Genomic DNA, 27,297 nt, shown 5'->3' with positions numbered 1-27,297 from the left:
GGTATTAAATCTATTTTTGATACCACTAACATCGAAATATTTCTTTCGAAACTTTTATTTTTATTAGCCACAGTTGCTGTAACTGCGATTAACTACCAGTGAGGCATTAGTAATACAGGAAATAGATTGATTTATTTTTTCACTTTGGTGTTCTAGCCTCTGCATACAATTCTGACTCATGAGGCAGCACTGTGAGCCGTTATCCAAAAGGCACCTTACTTCCTGCCATTGCGAACATCTATCTTTCATTAAACATCTTACAGTAGAAAAAACTACATTTTGATTTACGATTAGATTTGTTGCAGCGAAAGACGGATTCCACTCACTGGGGGAAACCAAACCTTGTTCTGAATTTTTCCCCTCCGACTGCGAATTATTTATGACTTCAGCGGTTTTTACATTCGAAGACGAAGCATTTTTTGCTTCTTTTGAGAAGTGTATTAATTTATTGTGAGCCTTTTCACAGAAACAATTTTTATACGAACACTTTTTAACACTGCAATTAGGCGATAAACATAAAGCAGGCGTTTTTATTTTTCACTACCTCTACGCTTAGTGTTCATTTTTATGTGATTAAGTTTTCTATAAAAACTGAGCTATCGAGGGCCAAAACAATACTTATATTTCTTTCGTTATTCCTTAATATTATTTTACTATTCTTTCTCAGATAAGTAGGGAGAAAGTATTGTGATCTTCAAAAAAAATTTAAATTCGAGATTTTGATGAAGATTTATGTTTTAGACCTCTCTAAGATCGAAAAACACATTTTGGCATTATATCTGCTTATTTTTGACAAAGATAATTCAAAAACGTTGTGACTATATAGATGAAATTTGTTATGGGTTTTACACCAAATTTGTAGATTTCTATCAAATTTTAAGCGGAAGTCATTCAGAAAGAATCTCTCTGTCCGAATATACGATAACAAAAGAATTTGAAAACTATGAGAACTAAATCGATAAAATTTAGTATACAAATTTAGCATCTACTGTACTTGTCAAATTTTGAACGAAATTCGTAAAGGGTTTGACTTTCTATTGGTCTGGACTTTCACAAACATATAAAAGCTATGATTCAAAAGTGCATGTACTTATGAATTTGGCTTATGAATTGTAGTCCTGTGTCAAATGCAGGACTGTGTCAAATGCATTATCAATACTTATGAATTTGACTACAATTGTAGTCCTGTGTCAAATGCATTGGACGCGGTCACCTCATGAATCGAAACTTGGGCGGGGGGTTTCAAATCCAATATCGCAGTGCTAAACCGGTTGCATTTTTTTTTAATTGCAGACTTGTCCTTATATTCATGTTCTTGCTCTTCAAAATACCCGTTTTTTGATTTTCTTTAACATCAAATATTTTGAAAGCCGTCAAATATTCCGTTAAAATCTTAAAAAATGATATTAATATTTTATAAATGATTAATCATTTATAAAATATTTCATTATCTTTTAAAGTCATTCTGTGGTGAAATTTAGTTCTTTTTTGGTATGCTTAAATCGAGAAAAATATATAATGTTACAAATCTGTAATGTTGCTTCCCAGCATGGTTAGTTCAATCACTGGAAAGACCATTTTATGATCAACTCTGTTGAAGGTTGATCGGATGTCGAATCATTGATCTCAGGGCTTGTCGACAAACTTGGCGACCATTTGGCGACTTTGGCGACAAAATAAATAATACTGGAATCTTCCAGAATTTTTGCAAAGGAGCCAATAGGAGCCGATATATTCCTGATTGTTCCGGAACCTTCTTTGCCCGGCTCCAGGAACTATAAAAGACAGGCAGACTAAGTTGAAGACAGTCGTTTTTTTTTTTTTTTTTCTTCTACACTTAAAAGGAAGAAAGAAAAAAGTATTAATAATACACGTAAAGCAATATTTGCAAAAATAAAGAAATATGAAATTTAAACAATAGCACTTGACAAAAGTAACTTACCAATTTTTAAAAAAAAATCTTCAGGGAAAAAAGGTATAAAAGTGAAAAAAATTTACTATATCATTAAAGTAAGTAATTAAAATTCAAAAAAATATATTTTTAAAATATTTTTATTGCATTAACATTGAATTTACTAATAATTTGGCACAAGAATAAAGTAAATGATAATTATTGTTATTCTCAGTAATGCATATTGCTTAATTCTTTTTTCATTTTATTAATTTCTTCTCAATATCGTCATCATGGAACTGAAAAAAATTTAGTACTATTTATTAAATTAGATGCACAGAATTATTTAACACCTAATTCATCCATAGATACTCCAATCGAACAGAAGATTAATAAAATCATCAACATGAAACTAAATTGTTAGCAGTTTGTTTCAATGGATTTTGTATAATAAATTTTAAAATGCCCTACAATGCTTCTTCAAATTTCTTTTGTGATTTTTACAAAGTTTGGAATAGAATTTCAAATTCAGAATATTATAAAACTTTTTTACATTAATATGGTTGTTTAAAGTTGTATTAAGTGATCAAAATTATACAGTTCACACTGAAATTGGGTTATAGATTAATCTTACACGATATACTACTGAAAAAAATGTACTTTCGAATATCTGATTTAAATATAGTAATTGTTTATTGAGCCGTGCTATGTTATGGCATGGATATATTTAAATGTAATTTCTAATCGTTTCAATATACTATTTTTTTTCTAAAATCGTAATTAGTAAAAAAATTCAAATTAATGAGCGATAATTATATTACTACATTCTTTTGTAATAGACTTCTCGTGAGAGAATAATCAGGTCCTTCCCTCCCAAAATTTAAAGTACTGAAATGTTCACAAATTCTTCTTAGAACATATTACAATAATTCTTACTATTGCATATTTCACCTGGTATTGTTTCATGAATTCCAATCTCTGATATCAGTAAAATACAAATTCATCATTGAATAGTGTGCAAAACTGCAGATAATTTTATTACAATTTAAGAAATCAAAATGACTTCTGTTATTACAATAGCCTTTGCTTTTTCTTTTTTTACTATAGGAGAATTTGCAATAAAATATACAATTTTTTTGTCATTCTGTAGTTATTCATTGCTGTCTATTTGATTTGAATTAAAGTAGTACTGTGAAGTGAATTTAATTCTAAAATATTTTCTTCTGTTACAGCTTCATGCCGATAGATTTCGTATCTGTCGAGTAAGAAGTTTTTGTTAATTCTTTTTTGTATCAAAACGTTCAGTGTGTAAGAAGGATTCTGTGACCTAGACGTGGCCTCCAATTATAGAAGGTGTTGTCCTAATCTGTAATAGTCTACCTGAAGAGGCACAAAAAATGTGCGCAAAAATAAAATGGTGTTCACAAGAAAGAAATGAGTTTTATTTGAAGAGAATTACATCTTCATAAAATACCTTTAAAGGCTGCATAATTTAAACCCATGATCTCTCTATATGTGTTGTAATAATGATTCTATATGAGAGAGAAAGAATCCTGAAAACATGCTTTTTGATAAATTTTCATATGTTGAAAAAATTAATATAACTATTTTTTATTTGACCTTATAAAGGAAATATTGGCATGCTGAAAGCTCAGGGTAGGCGATGGTATATGGAATATATACCATATAATACAAAAATATATATTTCTACATTGAAATTAATTGTAATAAATCTGGACCAGGTAAAATGTGGAAATAATGAGAGCGAGGTACTGAAGAATATTAAGAAAGAAGTGATCTAATGCAAGAAAGAATACAAAACTACATCATAGCCCATTAGATGTAGTGGATCCATTTCACTAAAAGGAATTGTTCAATCTCTTTGTCATACCTAAAAAGTAATTTAATTTTTATTCTGTTTTTCTGTAGGTAAAAAACCCACTTATCACGATAGATAGTTTGAACACTTGCACATTCATCGGCTCATAGTGCATGCTTATAGCCATAATGCACTCTTTTACACTTATCGCTTCTTCTTACAAATGCTAAAATAAATATTCATAAAAATGTCGAGATATAAAGTAAAAATTTTATGAAATATTCACTGTAAAAAAAATGTCAGCCTAGAATGGAGAAGATGCATATTTTTATTTCAAAATAAAATTACAGAAAAAAAATCTATTAATACGTTTAATCATTTACCCATGTACAACAATAACAAACACAAATGATTGAAACCATCTACTGGTTTCATATGTGCTTCATAAGAACATTTTGAAATGTTGAAATGAAATCCTGTTAATTAGGAATATCATGTCTTTAACAAAAATTTTTGATTACTCTTATTGACATCTCTACAGTGTGTCCCAAAACTCATGGTGCCTACGTGAGGTTGTGATAGAACACAGGTAGATAATCAAAAATTAACATACAATCCATAGTCGGAACGCAAGTCGTAAAGCTCTAAAGCAAGAAACATACGGTGTCACGAAATGATGAAAAACAAGACCGACAAAGATGGAATGAAAAGACACCGATAAAATGAAGAAAAACACTTTACTCAACAAAATAAATTTAAACAACACAAAGCCCCTCCCCTTCATTACAGCAATTGCTCAAAATTGCGGCCGCTAACATTAACGCAGGCTTCACACCGTCGATGGAGTGACCGCCCTATACTGGCGAAAACACCAGGCCACCTTATGGTTCCACTTGCTTTATCTTCAACACTGTTCTCACTTATTCTGCAAAGAAAACATTTATGATACATAGGACATGAATTTGATAAATAAGGATATACAAATATTCAATTATGTAAAGATGTTTTCAGAAATACACAGCTAAATATATTTGAATAATTTAGCAGTATTGAATAGTATTTATGAATATGTGTAGCTATAATATTTTGCATAATAATTCATAATGATCTCAACATGCAACATTTAAGTTTGAAACCAAAGCAAATCTACAAAACTTACAGAATTTATTTCCTGTAGATTAAACTAATTTTTGATAAATCCCTTGATGCTCAATCAACATCATTTACCAAAAGATTCAAAAATTCATATGCGTATTTTTTGTAAGGTAATTTACTTGTTTTTTCCTTTTGTAGGTTGAAAATGAGAAGTAAATCAAATTGAACTAAAATATGATAATATTCATAGAATTTTGTAAAACATTTGGTATGTTCTCAAAATATTTAATGAGGAAAAAATTAAAAAAAAAAACAAACAAAACCGCATAGTTTCCAAAAATAAAGTAAAATAAAAAAAAAAAGTTCTTACTATTTTTTCAAGGAATTAAATGCTCTTGTTAAATCATAAGATTGTGATACTTTCTAAAATTCCCGGAACAATATCATTGAATTTAACAATTATAACTTGAGTAATGTAATTATTATCAAAATAATTACATAACAGAGGAGTGTTATATACGATATGTAAGGATGTATAATGCATATCTATATTTACAGAAACTGATATTTCAATATTTAAAGAATGAAGATGCTTCATTATCTAAATCATTCGATGTACTGAGCTGCTAATCAAGTTTTTTTAATAAATCTAGATATCATTTTCAGAAAGAAAAGAGGGAAGAAAAAGGACCTATATAATCTAGTTGGAGGAACTGAAAGAAGCTAATTCAAACGGAAAGAATGAAAGAAGGAAGAAAGCGTAGCAGAGAAAAGGTTAAAATGAAAGCTTTGAATTGTATTCATTTGCATTTCAATAAACGGTAGTATTATCATAATTGGACTTACTTTAATAATCACTCGCATAATTTTTGTACTAAAACAAGAAAAAAAAAATCACAGTTAATTTGGAATGTACATTTTGATGGCAGTTATTACATGAAATGAATTTTTAATTTTTTTTTTTTTTTTTTGCTCCAATTAAATCCTAATGAATAGTTTTTAGATATTTTATCCTCGGATTATTCAAATAATTTTATATTCTTTGTCTACTATGGAATTAAAAAAATGGATTCATAAATTTTTTCTTACATTTAAAAATATTAAATGGGTACAATAATATGTAGATGGCAAAAATCAAAATTAAAATTTTCATTTCATTTGTTAAATTATTATTCATTATTTTTTTATAAATTAAGTTCCGCTTTTTTTAAATCCGAGCCTACATAGAAATTGCATTATCTATGATCACTCTTTAAATCATTTAGAAATGAAAATTTAAGTTAACTGAGAAAATTTTCATCCTAAGTTTTAAAAACCTGTTTTGTTTGTCTCTACATTTCAAAAGATGTCCAAACGCTTGCTATTTTTAAAAATTCAAGTAAAAATTTGGCAATATCTTATGAAAATCTAAAGTTGTAATTGTTTTAAAAATATCGGAAAAATATGAAACAAAAATACGCAGAAATCTCTCCAAAACCATGTCAACCCCTCGGCATAAGATAAAAGTAAAAAAGTGAATACACTGTCTTCTCTGTTAATATTTCTTGTAAAAGAAGTCATTTTTTTTTTCCTTTTTTCATTTTACGATAGGATGGAATTGTAAACTTATGAGTCAACAAATTAAAACAAATCAGACCTCATTGACTTGCAAGCAAATTCGTAACCGAAACTTAATTTAAAAATAAATTATAAGAAAAAACTCTTCTGAACTATAAACAAAAGGTGATTTCATTTAGAATACATTCAAATACAATGTCTTGTAAAACAAAATAAATCAGTAAATAAAAATTTCCTAGTTCTATGAAAAAAGTATCATGACCCCAAGACATATCTGCATTGCCTCCTTGATAATTCGATTATGCGCTCCAGGAAAGAAGAATTTCGATCATCGTCTCAGAACATGAGGATTGACGGCATATTTCTGTTGGTTCATAATAATATTCTAATCATACAGTATCGATAATCATATTGCAACATCATGCATAATATGCGGTTTTCACATATTGTTTCTTAGATCAGAAATCATCTATTTAAAAAAAGTTTTGAATGTCACTGCTTATGAAATTATTTACTGACCTGTTTTTTTCTCTTGGCGTATTCGTTGATGTTTATTTCCCCCTAAGTTTTGTTTGACTTTTTTCGTTTTCATTCTCGTTCATTTTTTTTTTTTCTTTCTTCCTTCTTTCTTTTTAAATAGAAAAAATTTTGTGAACAATTCTCCAATGCAAAAGATTTCTCGCTGACTCAGCACTACGATGTAGAATTTGAGGCAGCCCCAATAGGATGGTCCTAATTCTGATATAAAAAATCGGAATCGATTTTGGCATAGTACGCAAAATGAGCAATGGATAATGGAGGATAAATACTTAAACAGCCTGAACTTAAAAAAAATTTCTCAATTTTTTCGCAATTTCAATATTGTTCATATTTAGCCACGCCTCTTTGACACTGAAAGACAGAAAAAAATGAGAAAATCATTTTCTGTACAAAAATATATATATTGAAAAAATTCCAAAATTTTTTCTGGCATGCAGAGAAAAGGTTATATAATGGGTAAATTAGAATTCACAACACTTTTTATTAACTTCTTTCAATATTTAACTCTATACCTTTAACTCCAAAAATTCGAGAAAAATGAAAAAAATATCGGATTTAAAAAAAACAACTGTATTATGATAATTGTTTTCCGTTATTAATAGAAACATTAATTTATTAATTAAATAATACTCTATATAATAATAGTTACTTTTTAATTAAATTTTTTATTCCATTTTTTATGTAATTAATACTAGCTTATTTTCTTGAATTAAATGCAGACAAAATACAGATTAAAGTAAAAATCTACAAATTTGAAATGCATATAATAATATATATACATATGGAATATTAGGTGTGAGAATAATATTGCCCTTTGTTCTCAAAAGCTGGAAATTCTTTTCTTGCTTGAAGTCTTGCACGAAAATGTCCGTGTCTTGCAGTCTCACACAAACTTTCATTGCAGTTTCATATATTAGTTTACAACATTGCTCAACAAACTGCATATGACATGGAAATTCCTTGAAAGCACAGGAAATTGTTCTTCAGTGCGCTTTTCTTTCAAGTCTTTGTCTTTTATATGCATTGTAAGAGACAGCTCTGTTACAATACAATTTGATCATCAATTAAATCAATACTATCGGCTGCTTCGAAATTGAGTTTAGGAAGCCTGAAAATACGCAAACCATCCGAGAACTCCCTCTTCTTACGTCAAGAATATGTCCAACTGCTAATTCCTAGAAGTGTTAGTAGAATCATCTTGCATTGCTAATCATAGATGTTCGCGATGCCCGCAACATGCATTGTTTGAGAATACTTAACAAATAATGCGCTTAACATTGTCTGAATGTTGTCTTGGAAGGGAAATTATTTTTCATCTATTTTGGGCACTATATTGGCAATTTGATTTCCTTTTAATCTCGTATCACATTTGAGCATAAACCATCACTACATGTTTCACGAGAGGAATGCCAATGTGTAACGACCAAAGCAGTCGGTTTGTGGTGGTCAGCCATTGTGCATGACTGAGTTTATCAGTCACGCTGGAACAACAACTACCAACTTTTATGGTAAGACAGACGTAATGCAAATTTTGTTAGTCAGTGCTTAGCGTTTTGATATCTGTCAGAACCAGTACAATAAATTTTATCAAATTTAAACACTTAATTTTTTTTTCCACTGTCTTTTATACCAATCCAATAGGTCTAGAATATGAATATGGTCCCTTTGTACAACCGTTCATTTTCAGAACGAGGTGCTTTAGTGATGACTCATTAGTATGTAATACACATATATTCCATAGGAATGGTCTTCCAATGAATATCTCAAGCGAATGTTTCACTCAGCCTTCCAATCCCATATCACACTATTCCATATCAATCGATAGGTTTTGTAATCTCATATTATAAGCTTTTGTGAATTTTATAATATTTTGGACTATTTCTTTTGCAGTTTCACCAGCGGTTAACGATATATGATTTATATACTTGCTACTTGGCTACTCTATTAATGCTATTTGCGAACGGGCGTATTTTTAAATCGACCAATAAACATCGAGTAATACTGACTGAATTTTCTGTGGGTTCTAAATGACGCATTGCAAACTATTTCCATTATATACTAGGGCTAATTTTAAAATTACTTTTCAACTTATATTCCTTCGAAAAACTCAGTTTACCTTTTCTCAATTTTTTTAATGCCAATGGGCCGCAGCTAAATAGTGTACGAAAAAGATGAAAGTTTCCAAAGGTTTTAACTGACTCATTAGATAACATTTCTGCTGTATACCAGAACTAATTTAGAAATTAATTTTCAAAATTAATTTTTCTAGAAAAAAATAATTTATCTTTTCGGTATTTTTTTTAATGCCAAGGGGCGCATCTAATTGCTAAACAAAATTGATGAAATTTTTAAAGCACTTTAAGAGAGCTATTGCATAACTTCTCCATACTATGTCAAAATCTTTTTCTAAAAACAGGATTTTTAGTCCACTCTAGCACCCAAGTTTCACCAGGCGACTAACTCCAATTGTTGTGCGGAAAACAGCCACTGATTTTAAGTTATAATGTGAGTATGACCAGTTGAATTCCAGAATCTTGCGGTTTTCTTTTTTATACAAATTGTGTCGTTTATTTTCTCTGCAATGGATATTTAGAAGGAACTTATCAAGCAATTAAGTTTTGTGAATTACATGAAATTTATTTAATATCTTCGTTCTTCTAATTCTGAAGTACTGACCTCTTTAAATATAGATTCGCGTAATATATGGATATCCGTTATATAAACATGCTAATAATTGCATTACAATGATTATAAGTTCTTTGATGAAATCTAAGAACTGTCACATTATTATAAAAAATAACACAAATTATTCGTTCCTCGGAAAAAAAAAAAAAAGAAAAAAAACTTCGTAAACTCCTTTTTAACCTTTTTTGTTATTTTAGTGTTATAGAAATGTATATAGTTCTGTAACTGAGAGATATCCAAATTTTTCATGTATATATTTATTATTAGAAAGATATAAACATAAAAATTATAGAGTTTTCTGAGTGTTCTTTCTGCTCAGTAAAGTGTGCGCTTTTCTAGTATAAATTCATAAGAACTTCGTTCTAAAGCAGTGATAGTACACTACTATGCTATAAGATTTAAGTGCTCTTGCATGAAATCCTGATACAGTTTTTTCATTAACTCATTACTTGAAAGTTTTTTTCAAAGTTGATATAATCTTTTTAGTTCAATAGTTTAGGATTCTTTGGACTTTTCAACATCCTTTACTGGTATCTGAACAATATACCTGCCTGTTTCATCCCATTTATGCGTTGTTTTGTAATGATGCACACAAAACTGTTCCTCTTCACTAAACAGATTCTCAGATTCAGAAATGGTCTCTATTTCCCAGAATTTTGTCTAGAGATTCTAAGCCACTAGATAAAAAGCATCATTTTGTTGAAGTATCCAAACTATCGTCGGAAATGCTACCTGAAACGAGATTACCTAAAAAGCTAGATTGTGGAATAAGTTATTCTCCATTTTAATTTTTATCTTCCTCTAAAAATGCGAAGAATAACTCTGTACCTATCAATCAATCTACATTTTGAAGAATAGAAAATGTTAGATCTGCAAGATCCATTTTCCTGGGAAAATTCATATGCGAAATATTAATATTCCTAGCAGGCGAGAAATTACAAATTCTCGGAACTAGTAATAAATCAACTTCCCACTGCATATCATTTTTCTCATTTTATATTTGAGAGGAAGTTTTTCTTTTTACATTAATAGCTGAGTCAGTCAAAGTGTTAATCGGAATGTTTATTTTTTCCTTTTTTTATGCGTAATACATCTGCTGAACTTCAACTAATAAAGGAAGATGCGGAAGCATTATCCAAAATAGCACGAAAAGGGCGTTGAATACCTATGGCATCTTTGAAATAAATTTTTTCAGTATTTGTCAAAATATTTTTATTATTTCCATGTGTGCGAAATCAAAAGCGTGCATTTTCCGAAGAAGAATCGATTCATTCAGAATTGTTTACAACTTCCGGTGAAGGATCATTGGTTGGCACCAGAATGTCTGGATGAGCACTGGCATTATTTGCCGGCTTTGAATATTTATGAAACAATGTATAATGAATTTTTTTACAGACGAAACTTGAAGTCTTTTAATTACAAGAGGATAGAATATGAAATTCACCTTAGCAATTAAAACAAACACGTTTTTTAACCAAATCAAGTCTATCTGATACTTTCATTGCTTTAAATTTATTGCATTGATATAATGAATGAGGTTGCGTTTTACAGGCGATACCCATCCTTGATTTATTAGAAATTATCAAAGATTTATTATAAATAAAAAGAGATTTTGATCTTTCACAGTTTGATTTCGCAGGAATGTTACAACTAATGCTGCTTAAAATTTGGCATCTTCTTTCGAGGAATTCCAAACACAGATCAAAATTAGGCACTTAATTATCTTTTAATGTTAATTCATATTGCTTTCTTGTTTCTCGTTCTAATTTGTCAAGTATAACATTTAATAATAAAGCATTAGAGAGTTTATCTGTTTCAAATTCCAAGATATTTCTATTTCTATTTCAAATTCCAAATTTAACTCTAACATTTGAAGATGTCTTCAAAAGAATCAATGGCTGCTTCTGCTTCCGCAAATTCGGTGTCAGAAGCGTTCTTGAAGTAATCGTTTTTCAAAGTTTAAAACTCTTCCTGTAGCTTTAACACAATATCCAGTTGAGCCTTCAGTTCAGGCATCGTAAGCTATTTAATAATTTTATCCAGGAAAGCATTTTCAAGTTTTGTTACCTGTCCTTTTATGTTACCCCGTCTGCAATTCAGCGTTGTTATGTCCATTGCATTGTGGTGAAAGCTTATAAGTAAGTTAACAGCTACGATACATGAGCAATTGCTTTTGCATTGGGGTCATTTTACTCGTCTGCAAACTACAAGGTACTAGGTTCTATCCTCGCTCATAATAATCCGAAACAGCATCATCAACAGCGGTGACTTTAATTTTGCGGTTTGCGAGAAAATAAACAATAAGAACTATATATCCACCAAGCGAAGATTGTTTCTCCAGTCGATACTGACCATTATGCGCTGGCAAGCCTAATTATAAGCTAAATTAGAGGACTGTATTTTCTTGAAATAGTTTTATTGCAAAGAAGCGTTTTGAGTTACAGCGTTTAAATCTATTCCATTCCCGTTGCCTAGAGCGTCACAAAAAAAAAGCGTGCCAATCGGTGGATAGTTCGGTTGCGCAAGCAAATTTGATACATATTACGCACCAATATTCCAAAGAAGATAGATGGCGTTTCATCTTTCTAGCTGCCCCATGATGGGAGAGGTTGAAAGTCATTTTAAAGCAAATACTTAGAAAAGTGTTAGGAAAAGCACATCTGTCTTTCCAAGAATCGAGCACCGTCTTATTCGATGCAGAAGCAGTCATTAATTCACGTCCTCTAACTTATGTCTTGGAAAATGATCACTTAATATCCTTCTCTCCGTCACTGTTTCTGCAAAATATCAGAAATGCCAACGTTCTAGATTGTAATGAAGTGGGCGAACAATCCTTAAATAGAAAGCAACGATATCGGCAGTAGATTAGAAAAGATCTGCGCAAATGTTTCAAGTCCGATTATCAAGCCCTTTTTGTACAATGAAAAGAATCCAAAACGAATCAGCATAAAGTATCGTTAGGAGACAATATTGTTCGATTGGTTAGTTTACGAACAGAAAATCATTCCGATTTATTAAGGCATGTTGAAAGAATTTTTCCATTGGAAGTATCATCTAAGAGTTAAATATGTATTGCTCACTATTTAACTGAAATTCCTACTGACGAGATCTTCGAATAATCCCTTCACAAGGACATAGTCATCCTCAAAGAGAAAATGGTCGTATTATTAAACAACCCAAAGAACTGAATTTATAATGCGTGAAATGTTATATTTTATGAAGATTTTTGTTGAGTTGTCCTCTGAGACCTCAAGGTGGGAGGATGCTCTATTCATATATGACTTTATCAAACTTTTATCTCTACAAACAAGTGACTTTACATTATTAACTCTCTATGTGATATATATTATCTTTCTATAGTATAAGATTTTTATTTGTATATATAGTATTTAGTTTTCCTCTATGGCAACATTTTGTCTTAGTTTTGAAAACAGAGTTGGAGTTCTAATATTTTGATTAAAAATGGTTATATAATTCATGTTTTGCGATGATATATCTTGTGTAGGTTAATATTTGCAAACTTTATTGTGTAATATAAAAGTAAATAATAAGGCGTGAGCACGCCACACCTGATAGTAACGTACGGGAAGAAGGGTTGACAATAGTGCCGAGGACCAGGGCCGAAATTTTTCTCTGCAAACGCTAGTTTCGTCACCTATCGTACTAAGATGATCACAGCCAAGCTTTCCTCATCATCACAATCAATTCCTATAAAGCGGTAAGTTTTATAATACTAAAGTTTATGACATTGGTTAGTTGAATTGATCTTTATAATAATGAGACTGTATATGACTATATACTATTATTTGATTAATGATAAGAAAAAGTGGCAGATTGGAAGTATAAAAAATGATTAACTTACGCAGAAGTCCTCGAAAATTAAAAAAAAAAAAAATGTCTGATTCACATTATATTTTAATCTTGATTGAAAAGCTGACGATGAGGGCTTTAGATAATAAAAGATTTTTTTTGTATATATTATACAAAATTATTATATTATAGATATTATCTAAGAAAGAATTTTTATCCTAATGTTTTATGTATATAGAAGATATCAAGAGATTGCATTGAAACTGTTGACCATGAATTGGATGACCGTGATTTGATAAACTAATTGGTTTTTCCAAGTTGCACACTGTATGTTTCATTTGTTTATATACATTTTCATTGCTCAGACATTAATAAAATTTTGAATATTACATTTTCCCTGCCTTTATTGTGATACCTCTTGTCTTTTTTTTTAATTATTGAAAATTGGTTATATTCCATCATTAGTTGTAGTTGTGACGGCCTCCAACCAGGAAAGTTATTTTATAACCTCAGTATTTTCAGTTGAAGCTATATAACTAGATTCTCTTTTTTTAACTGTTTCTTTCGGGTGATGTTAAGAAGGAGAGCCACGCATTATGTACGAAGACGAAAACATGGAAGAATTATCTCCCAGAACTCCAGTGTGATTGGACATTGTAATTTATATTTACATTTGTTTAAAGTGAATTTAAAAAGCAAAGTGACATATTGTGGATAGCTCAACTTTATATCTGCTAGTTGAAAGGGTGGAGGTGGGAGGACTATGGATATTTGTGTTGTGGTGTATATTCAGTATTTCCTAATTTTTCATCAATTTTTGAACTATAAAAATATAAACATCTGTTTCAGAAGCTTTCATTCAATTCTTTTTAGTTGGAAATTTGTTAAGTAACTAAGAGCAATAATTGCTCAATTTTTAAAATATTGGTTTCTTTAAGAATTGTAGGGAAATTTAATTATTTGGAATCACTTATGACCTTTTAGTAAATCTTGCATCCTACGTAGCATCTTAAAAAGGGCTCATATTTAAAAACCATTTTAAGGAAAAATATGCAGATTAATCCAACGGACAGAAAAAATTACAGCATGATGAATCTAGTACTTCCCAGGCATATATTGAACATGGGAGAAACTTTTCTAAAAATATTTACCATGAAGCCTCTGTAAACTATTACGCATTTAATCATTGTTTTCAGGATCTGTAGCATCATTAAAAGTCCTTATTAGCTGCTTATTTTTTTTCATTCTTATATAAAGGCCTTAAAAATGTTTTTTTTTTTTTTTTTAATTCAGCTGCTTATATTTTTTATTTCTTTCATTTCACTACACTATATTTGTCCGTGTACTGCTTGTATTTTCGATAACTCCGGTTTTTCCCTATTTATGAAGTTAACCTCTTGCATGCCTCGGGCGTACATATACGTCTCCCTAAGTCAATGTGTTAACTACCCCTGGCGTATATATATACTTTTTGCAATTAACTATATACGTATATATACTTGGTACTGGGAACCGAATCTCACAAGTTATCCTTAGCAGTTAAAGGGTTCATAAATCCATAGGTAAGTAAAGGTTGTTTTATTCTAGTTTAAGATCATACTGTTGGAATGCGGATATGTTTTTCCACTTTTCCTTGTTTAGAAAAGTGGGAATATCTTTTCTTTTAAGAAATAATTTTATGTATTCCTGTTACATTTGTAACAGTAACATCAGCTCATCCTTGATTTTTTGCATGTTGTTCCTTGTTTGTAGAGTATTTGTTATTTTTTATATTTCAATGTTATTTAGTCATTTTAGTAAATAATTTAAGCATTTTTATTTTAATTAATTTTTGTGCGAAAGCTTTGAACTTTTTACTATTAAGCCGGAAAATGTACATTTGACTCATTATGGATTTTTAAAAAGTGAATGCTTCAAGGTTTCCCAAAATGAAAAAAAAACGAAATGTTCATGATGATTAAAAGTTGTTTGTAGGTCATTTTATACTCTTGCAATAAATACCAAAAATAATTAATTCAATATCATTCCTTTACCTTTTCTATATCAACAATTCAAACAGAATAAATTGTATTCGCCAAAAAATTCAAACTTGATATTGTCATATCTTCATGATTCAAAACTTCGAACAAAACATTTTTAGTATATTTTACACATTTTTAGTATTAGTATAATACATTAGTCCATATTTTTTATTTATTAAAATTTTAGAATTTTTTTGAATATTTTAGTTTTAAATAAAGATAATAAATAATGGCAGTAATTGTATTCTTTTACCTCACTTTTGAATATAAATCTTTAAACTGACTAGTTCAATTTATAGACAAATTAGTCGTTTTAGGTATCCAGTTGGTTCACTAAGATTATTGATAATGTTTGATTTTAAATAATTGCTCATTTTCAAGATTCTGCCAAATTGTCTAACAATAGAACACAATTATCTTAAGTTCTGTTTGTTAGGTAGATGATTCTTTTTAATCCATTCACTGCCATTTATGAGATATCTCTTAGAAAACTGTGGAAAGTTAAGTATCTGTAAATTTCTCATGTAGTGAATGGATTCGTGAAGACAGTTCCATAACATCATAGCACTAGTACAAACTTAAGTATCTGGTTTAATGTCTTCTAAATTTCTCAGTATTGTAATTTCACTTTGTTTTATTTGCCTTGTAAATTACACAAATATTAAACGGAATCCTTCTTTAAATTCCAAAAATGGAAGATAATGCCGCTATTATATATATTTGATGAAACGATGGAAATGGTTTGAAGTCTAGGGCAACAATGTAATCTGTTGTTGGAAATCAGGTAAAACATATATTTTTTAAGACATTTCCAAAATTCAACAAAAATTTTAAAATGGTGTGGCAATAATATTTTTGGAAATTAATGCAGGAAAACTCCAAAGTTAATATTAATTTTTAATTAAAATTTTTAAAAAAATTACTATTAATTGCACTTTTCTACCCTCCATGTGCCAAATTTTATAGCTACAAGTCAAATTGTGTGATTTGTAGAGCACCAATACATTCAATAATCTTTATTATTAATAGAGATAATGATATTATATGGCATTGTAACGAACAATCAAAAGAAAAACTGAAGTTCTCGTGATAGTCTTTACTTGAAAAATGTACATAGTTTTTTCCCCCTTATAGTTATTTTATTTTTGCACTTATGTATTTTTAAGGACATATAATTATCAATGCCCTTTCTGTATTTTCAGCACATTTTGCGGAAAAACAATTATTAGACAGGCACATGCCTTATTGGACAATATTCTTTGGAGTTGCAGTAATTCTCTACTGGCTCTCTTTTAATATATGGAAGAGGAATTTGGTCATCTAAATTTGAACTAGCTGAAACTGGTACTTCTACTACTTCTAGAATGGAATTTTAAATCAATATTATGATGGTCTATGGATGGATTACTAGGTATGCTCATCACTTTCTCGATTAAAGATCAGGTATTAATTGACTCAAAACTTCCTGTAAATTAATATTCCCTGAAAAATTTGTCTAAAAATCTCATTCTATACCTATGAAAAGCCACTGGCACACCATCTGGGATGAAAGGATCCATGTTTGCTATCTCAGAAGTTTTTGTGCAACTGTCAACAAGAATTTGAGTAAGTATTACTTTGATTACTCACATTATTTTGCTCACTTTCTTATTACTCATATTTTGTAATGAAGTGTGTGAAAAATTTTGTCCAATACTAGTTATAGATAATAAAGAAAATGGTGAATCTCCGAATGATGAATTATCTTCCGATGCCCTACTAATCTCTTCAAACTGGCCAGGATAAAAAGTCTCATCAAGCATTTTTTGCATCTGCTTAAGCAGCAAAGATAAGGTTTTCGAACTAAGAACAAGATCCTTCAAGTCCAGTTGTTTCACCTGCAACTTTAAGTGTATTTGATTTGGAAAGCTGATTTGTACTTTTGCAACAATTATCTGGAATAGATGAGTTTGTTCTTATGTTGGATATACACGTCTTAGCATCAAAAATTGAGTTTTCTATACGCCTCAGTTTGCGAGAAGGTTTCTTTCATTTAAGAGTTGCTAAACATCGATTTGAATAACTTTTCAACTCGCAGGTTGAGTTTGGAACATTTGCAGACAATGAAATCTGTCAATTTAGAACTTTTTTCAGATATTCACAGGATTTTGCGACTTTTCGGATGTAGATTCTATGGTGCTTTCAAACTGTTTAATACTTTTTGTAGTCTTCAGTAACGAATTCTTCCTCTTCAAAGAAACAGTTAATTTTTCACCTTTGGGCTATTCTTCGGAAACAGATAGATATTTCCCCCTATACTTCATTCAGATCGATTACTGTAATTTTTGAGCTCTATCAAAAGATCAGATTGATTAGAACTATTTCTTGTAACATAACCTAGTAAATATTTACTTGAATGATTTGAATCATTTTTAATATTAAATGTTGCACCTGGTAAAGCACTGCAATCAAATTGACTGAAAGGGAATCATTTGTTTCCAGCAATCCATCTGTTCTGACATGCTTTATAATATCTTTAGGAATCTTCCTTCTAGCACTACTACCTGAGGCATCAGCAATATTTGAAGCACTAAACTATTTTTCTAGAATGGAATAAATGTTATTGAGTGAAAGCTCATTCACAGTTTCAGGAAGCTTTATTTTTGCACCTGCCTCTGCGCTGCAGCTAATGAATTGAAACTTTTATTTTGTTCAATTTTATTTGTACTTTTAAAAGAAGTGAAAGCTCTGTTATTATTCTAATTAAGATTTCTAAATTCAGCAAATCTGATTATAAAGGAAAAGCATACTATGTATTTAAATAAGTGTAGATTTTTTTAAAAAATGAAACTCTTGAAATATTATAAATATTTTAAATAAAGTTTTACTAAAATTTGTTTATAAATGACTTTGTGACAATATTATTTATTCTTGAAATTCGTAGTTTCAAGTTGCTGCTTGTGTGTATAAGTTATATATGCTATTAAAAAAAGTGCAGTCAAAATTTGCAGTAAATTATTAAAATGTTGGATTCTTTGAGATTTGCACGAAAATTTCGTTATTTGGAATCACTTATGACTTTTTAGTAAATCTTGCAGCCTACATAACATCATGAAAATGGATGAAACTTAAAAACCATTGTTAAGGAAAAAATACACAGATTAGTCCAATGAACAGAAAAAATTACAGCATGATGAATCTGGTGCTCCACAGGCATATATTGAATATGGAAGAAACTTTTCTAAAAACACTTACATGAAGCCTCTGTAAAATGTTACACATTTAATCATTGTTGTCAGGGTGTGTAGTATCATTAAAAATCCTAATAAGCTCCTTATTTTTTATTGTTCTTATATAATGGCCTAAAAGTACTTTTTTTAAAATTAAGTTGCTTATATTTTTTCTTTCATTCATTTCTCTACACTAGATTTGCCCGAGTATTGGTTGTATTTTCTATGCCTCTGTGGTTTTACCATATTTATGAAGCTAATGAATCCATGGGTAAGTAAGAAAATGTTTTATTCAAATTTAAGATCATAATGATAGAATGGGGATAGGATTTCCCACATTTCCTTGTTTAGAAAAGTGAAAAGTAAAGTTGTTTAGAGAAGTGAAAGTAAGAAAATGTGCATTTGATTCATTATGGATTATTGAATGGAATTTTATACTTGCAAGTCAAAGTGTCTGATCTGTAGAGCATCAATATATGCATTAATCTTTATTATTAATAAAGATAATGATATTATATGGCAATGTAACGAACTTTCAAAAGAAAAAACTGAAGTTCTCTTGATAGTGTTTACTTGAAAAATATGCATAGTTTTCCCCCTTTATAGTTATTGTATTTTTGCACTTATGTATTTTTAAGGCCATATATTTAACACTGGCGTTTCTGTATTTTCAGTACATTTTGAGGAGAAACGTTTATAAGAGAGGCACATGCCTTATTGGAGGATTTTCTTTTGTATCATAATCATTTACTGGCTCTTTTTTAATATGCGGAAGAGGAATTTGGTCATCTAAATTGAAACTATTTTCATTATTTGTAGAATACAAGCTATGATCAACATTTTCGCAACTAAAGATCAGGTATTTATTGACTAAAAACTTCCTGTAAATTGATATTCCCTGAACAATTTGTCTAAAAATCTCTCATTCTATACCTATGAAAAGCCACTGGCACACCATCTGGGATGAAAGGATCCATGTTTCGTGTCTCGGAAGTTTTTGTGCAACTGTCGTCAAGAATTTGGGTAAGTATTACTTTGAGTACTAACATTATTTTGCTCACTTTCTAACTTATTACCCATATTTTGTAATGAAGTGCGTGAAAAATTTTGTCTGATATTAGTTATAGTTAATAAAGAAACCGGTGAATCTCCGTATTGCGCATTATCTTCCGATGCCCTACTGATCTCTTCAAACTGGCCAGGATAAAAAGTCTTGTCGAACCATTTTTTCCATTTGCTTTAGCAGCAAATTTAAGATTTTCAGACTAAGAAAAAGATTCTTCAAGTTCAATTGTTTCACCTGCAGCTTTAAGTGTATATGATTTGGAAGGCTGATTTGTACTTTTGCAGCAATTATCTGGAATAGATGAGTTTGGAATAGATGTTGGATATAGCCGTCGTAGCATCAAAAATTGATTTTCCTATACATTTTGGTTTGTGAGATGGTTTCTTTAATTTAACAGTTGCAAAACATCGGTTTGAATGACTTTTCAACTCACAAGTTGAATTTGGAACATTTCCAGTCAATGAAATCAGTCAATTCACAGGATTTTTTGATTTTTCTGATTTAGTTTCTAAAGTACTTCAAAATTATTTAATACTTGTTGTAGTCTTCAGTAACGAATTCTTCCTCTTCAAAGAAACAGTTAATTTTTCACATTGGGGCTATTTTTCGGAAAAAGATAGATATTTTCCCCTTTACTTCATTCAGACCGATTACTGTAAGTTTTAAGCCCTATCGATAGATCAGATTGATTAGATCTATTTCTTGAATCATAACCTTGTAAATAGTTGCCTGAATGATTTGAATAAGTTATTATATTAAATGTTGTACCTGATTACGCATTGCCACCAAATTGACTGAAAGGGAATCTTTGTTTCCATTAGAATCATCAGGAATCTTCCTTCTGGCGCTACTACATAAGGCACTTCTACTAAGGTGTTTCATTGAAGCTCAGTTATTGCACCTGCCTCTGCGCTGCAGTTAAAGAATTAAAACTTTTATTTGGTTCAATTTTATTTGTACTTTTAAAAGAAGCGAAAGCTCTGTCATTATTCTAATTAAGAAATTATTCTATTTAGAAATTTCAAAATCTTGAAATACTACAAATATTGTAAACAAAGTTTTAATAAATTTTGTTTTTAATTGACTGTGAAAATATTATTTATTCTTGAAATTTATCATTTCAGGTTACTGCTTGGATGTATATGTTGTATAAGCCATTTCAAAAAATTCAGTCAAAATTTTGAGTTAATTATTGTTTGTTTTATATTCATAGAATTTTATTTAATGTTGATCGTTAAAAGTTTATTGTTTTGCATGGTTGTTTTTCCTACCCCCCCCCCTCTCGAAAAGCGGGGAGTTTGACAGTTTTTTAAATATTTGTCTATTATACAAATTAAGACCAACAGAACAACAATTCTTGTTATACGTTTATAATTAAGTATACAATTTCTATAACATTAAGTAACTTAATAAATTATTAATAAATAACAAGAATATAAGAAATTTCGTTTAATTTAAAGAATTGTTGCATCTTCTCTGTATGGAATTCTTATGAAACATGTTTTTGAAATATTCAAAGTTAATCAAAGATTAAAAAAAAAAAAAGGAAGTAGAAATTGGAATTAAATTATTAATTTGTGTCAGTAAAATGTTGTCTATTGAAGAAATATGGAAGGGGAATTATCTAATTGAGAATTTTACTCAATGCTTAACCAATGCATTAAAAGAGGGAGGGGGCTGCAAAACACATTAAAATAGGAATATCAATTTCTTTTTATTCATTTCATACATTGTTTTTCAGTAATTGTTTCTTTATTGCTCACATGAAGCAATATAAAAATATATAGTAAAAAATATTTTTTATAAGAATTTTATATTTTTCGGCTTTGAATTTTCATAGAAAAAACTTTAAAATTAACAGATGATGTAAGCAATATTAAAAATTTAAAAGTAGATGTATTATATATGTATCAGTAAAATTTTACTGATTAATTATAAAATTGACACTATGAATGTGTTAACATATTTCCCATAACATATTTTCCATTAACATATTTCTTGGAGAACTGTAAGAAACATTTTTTTTTTCTTTTTTCATTTTGTCATTTAAAAATGTTACATGGTTATATATATGCTATAATAATTATTTAAAAAGTTGAAAAAAAAAGTTAAAATCATGAAAAACATCATTCTATCAAAAGCAGGTAACTGTTTTATGGAATTTTAAGTTCATGAAAATAAGTAACGAAAAATTATTTATAAGTAAAAAAGAAAACTTCGCAAACTATTGCGTATTTTCAGTCAATCAAAATTTTGAAATATGACAGTAGTTTCTAGAGTTTGAGAAAATGAAAAACCAACAAGCCAATATTTCTGAATGAAGCCGTCAGGTTTTCAGTAATAAGTCGCCTAATGGTTGTTATGGGGTCAATTCAGGCTCACGTGACAGGAACCAAACAAACCACTTCTGTTCAATTTTCAACCATTCTGTGCATGTCGGGATGTCTGCGAAAACGTTGATGAAAGCCTTGAGGTTGAATGTTGCACTAGGCGAATAATTATTAAAAAAAGAAATTAATTATTTTCTCCCAATTTTCAAAATAATGTAATTTTATTTCTTATATTAAAATTTAATTAGTAGTTTCAATATAATTAATGTTTTTTGCATAATTAATTAATATCACTTTTTAATTAGTTTGGTGTCATTTTATTCTTTCCTTTCCTATATCCTTTTTCTTTCTTTCTTTTTTTTCTTTTTTTTTTTTGTCCAAAAGATACATTTTGACAAATGGCTATGGCAGTGTTTTTGAAAAATTACATTCTTTTTTACATATAATGTTGTTAAATTTTATGAATATAGTTTTTTTGAAAAAATAATTATTTCTCTTAGATGAGTTAAGATTTTGAAGCTTACTAACAAAAACTATTACATTTTTTTCTTATGTAATGATTTTTATTAATATTGGGACTTTTATGTTTTCAGTTTGAACAGAGGAAAGAACATGAAACTAAAATTTATATATAATGAATAAATGATGTTTACAATTTCAAATTATGAAATAAAAAGTATAGATACCATTTTTTTAAAAATCTATGCAACTTATGAATCAGCTATTTCATTTTAATTTGTAGAAATAATTAAAGTAAATCAAGCAAAATTATATAATTATTTTAATTTTTATTTACGAATTACAATATATATATATAGTCTTTACTTGAAAAATGTACATAGTTTTTTCCCCCTTATAGTTATTTTATTTTTGCACTTATGTATTTTTAAGGACATATAATTATCAATGCCCTTTCTGTATTTTCAGTACATTTTGCGGAAAAACATTTATTAGACAGGCACATGCCTTATTGGACGATATTCTTTGGAATTGCAGAAATTCTCTACTGGCTCTCTTTTAATATATGGAAGAGGAATTTGGTCATCTAAATTTGAACTAGCTGAAACTGGTACTTCTACTACGTCTAGAATGGAATTTTAAATCAATATTATGATGGTCTATGGATGGATTACTAGGTATGCTCATCACTTTCTCGACTAAAGATCAGGTATTAATTGACTAAAAACTTCCTGTAAATTAATATTACCTGAACAATTTGTCTAAAAATCTCATTCTATACCTATGAAAAGCCACTGGCACACCATCTGGGATGAAAGGATCCATGTTTCGTTTCTCGGAAGTTTTTGTGCAACTGTTCACAAGAATTTGGGTAAGCATTACTTTGAGTACTAACATTATTTTTCTCACTTTCTAACTTATTACCCATATTTTGTAATGAAGTGAGTGAAAAATTTTGTCTGATATTAGTTATAGTTAATAAAGAAACCGGTGAATCTCCGTATTATGCATTATCTTCCGATGCCCTACTAATCTCTTCAAACTGGTCAGGATAAAAAGTCTCATCCAACCATTTTTTCCATCTGCTTAAGCAGCATAGTTAAGGTTTTCAGACTGAAGCACTAAACTATTTTTCTGGAATGGAATAAATATTATTGAGTGAAAGCTCATTCACAGTTTCAGGGAAGCTCAATTGTTGCACCTGCCTCTGCGCTGCAGTTAAAGAATTGAAACTTTCATCTTGTTCAATTTTACTTGTACTTTTAAAAGAAGTGAAAGCTCAGTCATTATTCTAATTAAGATTTCTAAATTTATCAAATCTGATTATAAATCTAAAGCATAACCTGTATTTAAATAAGTGTGGCTTTTTTAAAAAAATGAAACTCTTGAAATATTATAAATATTTTAAATAAAGTTTTACTAAAATTTGTTTATAAATGACTTTGTGACAATATTATTTATTCTTGAAATTCGTAGTTTCAAGTTGCTGCTTGTGTGTATCAGTTGTATAAGCTATTACAAAAAATTCAGTCAAAATTTTAAGTAAATTATTAAAATGTTGGATTCTTTAAGAATTGTAGAAAAATTTAATTATTTGGAATCACTTATGACTTTTTAGTAAATCTCAGCCTACATAGCGACATGAAAAAAGCCGATATTTAAAAACCATTGTTAAGGAAAAAATATGCAGATTAGTCCGATGAACAGAAAATATTACAGCATGATGAATCTGATGCTTCACAGGCATATATCGAACATGGGAGAAACTTTTCTAAAAACACTTACAATGAAGCCTCTATAAGCTGTTAAACATTTAATCATTGTTGTCAGGGTGTGTAATGTCATTAAAAGTTCTTATTAGCTGCTTATTTTTATATAATGGCCTAATATATATATATTAAAATTTCAGTTGCTTATATTTCTTCTTTCTTTCATTTCACTACACTAGATTTGCCCGCATATTGGTTGTATTTTCTGTGCCTCTCTGATTTTTCCATATTTATGAAGTTAATGAACCCATAGGTAAGTCAAAAAAGTTTTATTCAAGTTTAAGACCATACTGATAGAATAGGGATAGGGTTTTCCACTTTTCCTTGTTTAGAAAAGTGAAAAGTAATTTTGTTTAGAGAAGTGAAAGTAAGAAAATGTGCATTTGATTCATTATGAGTTTTTAAAGGGAATTTTATAGCTACAAGTCAAATGGTCTGATCTGTAGAGCATCAATGCATGCGTTTATCTTTATTTTTAATGAAGATAATGATATTATTTGGCATTGTAACAAACTATTAAAAGATAAAAAGAATATATCTCTTGATAGTGTTTACTTGAAAAATGTGCTTAGTTTTTTTCCCCCTTATAGTTATTTTATTTTTGCACTTATGTATTTTTAAGGACATATTATTAACAATGCTCTTTCTGTATTTTCAGTACATTTTGAGGAGAAACGTTTATAAGAGAGGCACATGCCTTATTGGAGGATTTTCTTTTGTATCATAATCATTTACTGGCTCTTTTTTAATATGCGGAAGAGGAATTTGGTCATCTAAATTGAAACTATTTTCATTATTTGTAGAATACAAGCTATGATCAACATTTTCGCAACTAAAGATCAGGTATTTATTGACTAAAAACTTCCTGTAAATTGATATTCCCTGAACAATTTGTCTAAAAATCTCTCATTCTATACCTATGAAAAGCCACTGGCACAGCATCTGGGATGAAAGGATCCATGTTTCGTGTCTCGGAAGTTTTTGTGCAACTGTCGTCAAGAATTTGGGTAAGTATTACTTTGAGTACTAACATTATTTTGCTCACTTTCTAACTTATTACCCATATTTTGTAATGAAGTGCGTGAAAAATTTTGTCTGATATTAGTTATAGTTAATAAAGAAACCGGTGAATCTCCGTATTGCGCATTATCTTCCGATGCCCTACTGATCTCTTCAAACTGGCCAGGATAAAAAGTCTTGTCGAACCATTTTTTCCATCTGCTTAAGCAGCAAATTTAAGATTTTCAGACTAAGAAAAAGATTCTTCAAGTTCAATTGTTTCACCTGCAGCTTTAAGTGTATATGATTTGGAAGGCTGATTTGTACTTTTGCAGCAATTATTTGGAATAGATGAGTTTGGAATAGATGTTGGATATAGCCGTCGTAGCATCAAAAATTGATTTTCCTATACATTTTGGTTTGCGAGATGGTTTCTTTAATTTAACAGTTGCAAAACATCGGTTTGAATGACTTTTCAACTCATAAGTTGAATTTGGAACATTTCCAGGCAATGAAATCAGTCAATTCACAGGATTTTTTGATTTTTCTGATTTAGTTTCTAAAGTACTTCAAAATTATTTAGTACTTGTTCTAGTCTTCAGTTACGAATTCTTCCTCTTCAAAGAAACAGTTAATTTTTCACCTTGTTGCTATTCTTTGGAAAAAGATAGATATTTTCCCCTTTAGTTCATTCATACCGCTTACTGTAAGTTTTAAGCTCTATCGAAAGATCAGATTGATTAGAACTATTTCTTGAATCATAACCTTATAAATAGTTGCTTGAATGATTTGAATCAATTATTATATTAAATGTTGTACTTGATTACGCATTGCAACCAAATTGACTGAAAGGGAATCTTTGTTTCCATTAGAATCATCAGGAATCTTCCTTCTGGCACTACTACATAAGGCACTTCTACTAAGGCGTTTCAGGGAAGCTCAATTATTGCACCTGCCTCTGCCCTGCAGTTAAAGAATTGAAACTTTAATTTTGTTCAATTTTATTTGTACTTTTAAAAGAAGCAAAACTCTGTCATTATTCTAATTAAGAAATTATTCTATTTAGAAATTTCAAAATCTTGAAATACTACAAATATTGTAAACAAAGTTTTAATAAATTTTGTTTTTAATTGACTGTGAAAATATTATTTATTCTTGAAATTTATCATTTCAGGTTACTGCTTGGATGTATATGTTGTATAAGCCATTTCAAAAAATTCAGTCAAAATTTTGAGTTAATTATTGTTTGTTTTATATTCATAGAATTTTATTTAATGTTGATCGTTAAAAGTTTATTGTTTTGCATGGTTGTTTTTCCTCCACCCCCCAAAAAAGCGGGGAGTTTGACAGTTTTTTAAATATTTGTCTATTACTTAAATTAAAACCAACAGAACACCAATTCTTGTTATACGTTTATAATTAAGTATAAAATTTCCATAACATTAAGTAACTTAATAAATTATTAATAAATAACAAGAATATAAGAAATTTCGTTTAATTTAAAGAATTGTTGCATCTTCTCTGGAAATTCTTATGAAACATGTTTTTGGAATATTCAAAGTTAATCAAGGATTTTAAAAAAAGGAAGTAGAAATTTGAATTAAATTATTAATTTGTGTCAATAAAATGTTGTCCCTTGAAGAAATATTGAAGGGGAATTATCTAATTGAGTCTTTTACTCAGTCTTTAACCAATGCATTAAAGGAGGGAGGGAGCTGCAAAACACATTAAAATAGGAATATCAATTTCTTTTTATTCATTTCATTCATTGTTTTTTAGTAATTGTTTCTTTATTGCTCACATGAAGCAATATAAAAATATATAGTAAAAAATATTTTTTATAAGAATGTTATATTTTTCTGCTTTGAATTTTCATGGTAAAAACATTAAAATTAACAGATGATGTAAGCAATATTAAAAATTTAAAAGTAGATGTATTATATATGTATCAGTAAAATTTTACTGATTAATTATAAAATTGACACTATGAATGTGTTAACATATTTCCCATGCAATAAACAATGAAATAAAATAAATAGGAAATATA

At 29.2% G+C, this 27,297-nt stretch overlaps 1 long non-coding RNA gene across 2 annotated transcripts; it reads left to right on the top strand.

Annotated features, from left to right (window-relative positions):
• Positions 1-13,003: 13,003 nt before the first annotated feature.
• Positions 13,004-26,385, top strand: LOC129958333 (uncharacterized). Of its 2 annotated transcripts, XR_008783202.1 has the most exons (12): positions 13,004-13,305; positions 16,621-16,829; positions 16,944-17,023; positions 18,825-18,898; positions 19,302-19,650; positions 20,515-20,877; positions 22,951-23,159; positions 23,274-23,353; positions 24,431-24,504; positions 24,910-25,094; positions 25,179-25,258; positions 26,123-26,385. It is a non-coding gene; the product is annotated as an uncharacterized LOC129958333 (long non-coding RNA). The 2 variants fall into 2 exon arrangements; XR_008783201.1 differs by having other exon boundaries at positions 24,910-25,258.
• The last annotated feature ends 912 nt before the right edge of the window (positions 26,386-27,297 follow it).

The sequence above is a fragment of the Argiope bruennichi genome, chromosome X1 (genome assembly GCF_947563725.1).
Source record: "Argiope bruennichi chromosome X1, qqArgBrue1.1, whole genome shotgun sequence".
Taxonomy (NCBI): Eukaryota; Metazoa; Arthropoda; class Arachnida; order Araneae; family Araneidae; genus Argiope; species Argiope bruennichi.
This window is presented reverse-complemented; position numbering and strand designations above follow the sequence as displayed.